Here is a 5276-nt window from a genome sequence, read left to right as displayed (position 1 = left end):
CGCATGATCACTAAGGCACAGGTGATAGAAAGATGCTCCTTGAGCTGTCTGCTAGAGGTAGGAGAAGGCAAGTCTAGCTCTCTCCTGCTCTAGGGGAATGGCTAGTTCTAAGGAAGTGGGAACCCTTTGCATGGGTACCCTAGGGGGTTTATATAGGCCCACCCCCCAGGGGTACAATGGTAATCTGTTCGGGTGCTGGGCCCACCGGCTGTTCTGGTACGGAGCCGACAGGCCGCCCCTGCCGCTGGCGGGTCTGGTCGGCGGCTGCTCACTGTAGTCGTGCTGCTAATGACGCGGGCTTGGTCAGCTCAGTGTGGCTATAGTCCTGCCGCCTGGCAGGAGATCGCTGTAGCCACACCTGGTCTCATCAGGTTGATCGCGTATGTGCTTCGAGGCGAGGGATGGCTGCCTGCTGGAGGCCGGCCCTCCTCAGGTCTGACTAGTTCGGCATCCGCCGTCTTCTGTGGCGTCACTGCCCGATAGGGCCCGCAGCCGGCGGGCCGTACTGACAGGTCATCATGGGGAACAGGGCTCCTCCTGTCCAGAGTGACGTCAGCGGGGAAGTGGCAACAGTGCCACGCCGTGTGGAGATCTCCGCTTGTGCAGGGCACTGTGGCCACGCCCAGCCCGAAATTCGGGGCCGAGGGGCTTCACTGTAGCCAGGCTCTATCTCGTCCTCTTGATGGGGGCACAAACTGTGAGAGCGCCAGGTGGCCGCCCTCTGTGGGAGCCGGCCTACTGAAGCGGGCTGCTCTTGGCGCCGTCTGCTGGTGGTTGGCTGTCCTCCGGGGCCGGCCTTTGAGCCAGTCGGCCCTCGGAGGGCGGAGCTTCAGCTTGGGTCACTGCGGGGCGTAGCTGGCCCAAAGTTTTGTCATGTCCAGGGACTCGGGTGAGGCAACCCGTGGCCCATTACTCCAACAGTAGTCCCTGAAGCCGGTGAGGCGTTGTGGTCGAGGGGCCACGAAGTCTCATCGGCTTCCCACCTCACTGAGCTCTGGGAGAATGTTTGATCTGTCTTGCAGTGCGCCGACTGCCGGGGCTGACTTTGACAAGGCGGGATCGTCGGCCAATTTTGAACTCCAAGGCGGGAAAACAGGTGGAATGCCTGCTAAGCCTCCCGGTGCCGCCGCCCGCCATAAGCACGCCACGGAGCACGCGCCAGCCCGCCCAGCCTGCCACCCCATGGTCTGGATGGGACGTGAAAGTGGGTTGGGCCCGCCACTACCGGGCCTCGGCACACGGGCGGATCCGCTACGCCAAGGTGGGAGGTTGCGATTCCCATGAGCGTTCAAGGCACCGTAAGTGTGCGCGGTAAACGCGGGGTGATGGGGTCATGGGCGCAGTTAATCGCATGATCCTGCGCCTTGCCCCCTCGGCTTCGTAGCCCGAGGGCTTATAAGTATGGGGAGGAAGGGGAGCGGCGGAGCACGCGCACCCTCCTCCCCACACTCTCTTACTCCTCTTTCTCTCTCTGCCATTGCTGCTGTCGCCGTTCCACGCTTGCCGCCGTTCGCCGCTGCCGCACGCCTCCTCTCATTGCAGCCCCCCTCAAGCCATGGCGCGCGAGAAGGGCGGCGACTGGGACAGCTCGACGGTGATTAAAGACCACATCTCCTTCCTCCGGGACACGTGCCAGATGCCCAATGCAGCGTTTGTCAAGGCGCGGGTGCCACCGGAGGAGGAGATTTCACCGGCGGCGAGCGGGAACGAGCGGTTGTCTTCCGCTCGCACTTCCTCCGTGGCTGCGGCCTTCCAGCGAGCGGCTTCCTCCGCTCGTTCATGGACTTCTACCACGTCCAGTCGCATCATTTGACGCCCAACACCATGACCCTACTCTCCGCCTTCGTCATGGCATGGGAGGGCTATATCGGCATCCTCCCCACAATTGAGTAGTGGGGAGCATTCTTGTACGGCAAACTCGGCACCTCCACCAAGGACACGGCGGCCGAATGCGGTGGGTTCGTCGCCGTGCGCTGGCCGGCAAAAAGGAAAGCCTTCCCCGTCATCAAACTGTCACGGTCAGTAAAACTATGGCAATAGTCTTATTTTTATGTTGAGAATGTCGACCCAAGTGTCGACTTCATCAACCTGCCGGCCTACGAGGCCGGCCCCCCAGTCGGGTCCCGGCCCAACTGGGGCTACAAGCCAAAGCCCGTGTCGGCGGACGCAGCAGCCGCCATCGGCTGACTCTGGGTGCTCCAGGAGTCGGAGGGCCTCGTGGCCTCTGACCTCCTCATCGCCTTCGTTGAGCGCCGGGTCCTTCCGCTATAGGACCACCCTCACATGATCTGCCGGATGGGCGAGCACCGCGACCCAAGAAGGTTGTGCATGAAGGAGATACCGAATGCTAAGGTTGGGAGGGTGGCGAATGAGATCTCCGACCTCAAGGTGTCGGAGGGAGACTGGTGGTTCGGGAAGCGGCCATTTTCTCGCGACAACCCGCCGCCTGCCGTAAGGCCCTTGGCTTCTTTTTGTAGTTCTGACTTTTAGTCTTGTGCCTAGTGTGACGTGACTCTTTTTTCTGGAGTGCAGATCTACATGTCCGCGGTGACGGCCGCCATCGTGGGGCCGGGCGGTGACTACTTGCCGGACCGGGCAGTGAGCAACGTGGATGACCCCGACTTGGGGGCGGCCGCCATGAAGGACGACGCGTCAGGCGACGGCGACGGAGCAGGCGGCTCCGAGGAGGGCGGCGGCGTGGAGACTTGGCCTGATGACGATGACGACGAGGACGAGCCGCGCCCACCTGGGAGCACCGCCAACACCGGTGCAGGCCCCTCTACTAGGCCGACCGCCCGAAGCGGCAAGCGCAAGCAGAAGCAAGGAGCTGCCCTGTTTGGCAGCACGCTGAAGAAGCCCAAGAACCCGGTCGCGGCGACCAGGTGGAGAGAAGACGCGACCAAGGTGGCCAAGTTCCAGCGGCATCCGAAGGTGCCGCTCATGGTGTCAGCGTAAGTATCGTTCTTACGCTTTCACTTCTTTGCCGATCTGGCCTAAAAAACTTTTTGTCTTGTCCTCTTATCTCAGGGCCCCTCACCCTTGAGAAGTTGGCTGCCGCCTCGGTCATCAGGTCAGCGGAAACCTCCACCACCAGCCGGCGGATCGACATGGCCGTCGACCTCCGGGAGGCGCAGGAGCGGAACGCGCGGGAGGTGCGTGAGGAAGAGGCCGACCGCCTGGCGAAGGCGGAGGCGGACAAGGCCGCCGCATCTGCAGTGAGGAAGCTGGCACAAGCAGAGGCCGACGCCGCGGAGAAGGAGCGGCTTGCAGAGGCCGCGCGCCACCAGGAGCCGCTGCTCGTGACTCCTCTGAACTCCGCGCCGCCTTCGCCGGAGTTTGTGGCGACGACTGGAGGAGCCGGCGACGAGCATCCGGTCATGGAGAGGGAGGACGGCGATGTGGCCATGCCAAACATCGTTGTACCACCGCCACCGCCGGCCAGCGGACCACAGGACAAGCAGCCGACCGCTCCACCGGTGCCACCGTCCGGGGAACGCGGTGGTGACGGACCTGATTCCTGAGGTCCGCACACCCGTACACCACCATCTTGAAAAAGCGGCCTCGGTACCGCGGCCGCTGGAGGCCGGTGCCGCAAGCTCGTCGGTCCCCGACACCGAGGCGACCAGTGCCGTGCCAGCCGGCTGGATATGCGGGGCTGGGATGGGCGCCCTGAACCAGGAGGCCCTCGACGTTCAGGCCAAGCTTCGGGCTGAAGCCGAGGCCCTCAAGCGCTGCAAGAAGGCGTTCCTGGATTCGCGGGCAGCCATCCGTGTAAGTTTCTTGCTTTTCTTTATTTTGATCTTCTTGCATCCTTCGTGGGGGCGCGCCAGTGCACCCACTTGGTGTAGTCCCCAAGTTTCGGCCGGCTGCTGAGCAGGCGGTCCAGAACTTCAACTTGTCGGCGTCGAACGCTAACTTATCTGATATCCTTTCTGTAGGACTACCACAATCTTCGCGCGGTCACCTTCAACTCCAAGGTTCAGGAGCTGGAAAAACAGACCACCAACTTGTCCGAGAGCGGGAGTAAGCTTTGATTTCCTCTCTGCGCGGGGGTGCGCTGGCGCACCCATGGGCTGTAGTCCCCAAGGTTCGGGCCGACTGCTGAGCAATCAGGCCGAATCTTCCTAGTGACTTTATTTTTGCTGGCAACTTCTTCTCTGCGGGGGCGTGATAGTGCACCCACGGGCTATAGCCCCCGAGGTTTGGGCCGACTACTGAGCAGTCGGGCCGAATATCTCTGGCAACTGCATCCCTCTTCATCATTTGACTGGTATTCTTTCTTCTTTCTTTTTACATAAGCCAACGCCACCTTGCAGCAGCAGCTTGGCGAAGCCAATACCGTCCTGCATGGTAAGGAGGCAGAGTGCGGCAAACTGGCCGAGGAGCGTGATCGGCTGGTCACTCAGCTCGCGGAGTAGGCGGAGGCCCTCAAGACGGCTCAGAAGGAGGAAAAGGCGAAGGAGACCGACCTCCTTGCCGAGTTCGAGATCGAGCGCTCCTCCTGGGCTGACAAGGAGGCGCAGATGACGGCCTGCTTCAGCAGCATCGAGGACTTGGTCGATGGTAAGCTTCATCTTCTTTGTTTCTTGTTTTGGGCTGCCGACCCTTATTTAGTCCAATTGCTAATTTCTGACTTTGGCTTTCCTTGCCTGCTGTCTAAGCAGACTTCTTCCTGGGCCATTCCGTTGCTGCGAACCAGATCATCGAGGCCCAACGCGAAGGGCAGAGGGCGGAGGGCGTGTAGATTGTCGCTGACGCCCCCCGGACCCTCAACGAGCAGCTCCTCAGCATCCAGGCCCGTCTTCAGCCTGCCCATCAGATATTGCCTCCTTCAGCGCATTGGGGCCCATGCGATCTCTGCCCTCTGGATGGGTGTGCAGGCTCCGCGCACCCCAAGTTGGACTGCCGACTGGCTGGAGGTGGCGGCCGGCCACCTGGGGGCCTGGAAGGGTTCTGCGGCCTAGGCAGGAGCGCTCCAAGCCCTAGAGTTTGTCAAGGCGTGGTACCCTGGGCTAGATCTAGCCCAGTTGACCACTTTTCGGCTAGAGGCGCAGGAGGAGCTGGTGGCGGTGGAGGGCGAGCTTATCAGCAGGGCAGCGGCAGTCGCCGACAATACCGACACCAGCGTGTTCATCCCGGAGGTGGTCGAGGAAGGTGCCGAAGCGCCGCTGGAGTGGCTCGGGCTCAACCCAGAGGACAGCGAGGACTCGGCTGAAGTGATCGACTCCAGCAACGAAGGGGAGGATGAGGAGGATGAGGAGGAGGAGGACGAAGAT

The sequence above is a fragment of the Triticum dicoccoides genome, chromosome 6B, assembly GCF_002162155.2.
Source record: "Triticum dicoccoides isolate Atlit2015 ecotype Zavitan chromosome 6B, WEW_v2.0, whole genome shotgun sequence".
Lineage (NCBI taxonomy): Eukaryota > Viridiplantae > Streptophyta > Magnoliopsida > Poales > Poaceae > Triticum > Triticum dicoccoides.
This window is presented reverse-complemented; position numbering follows the sequence as displayed.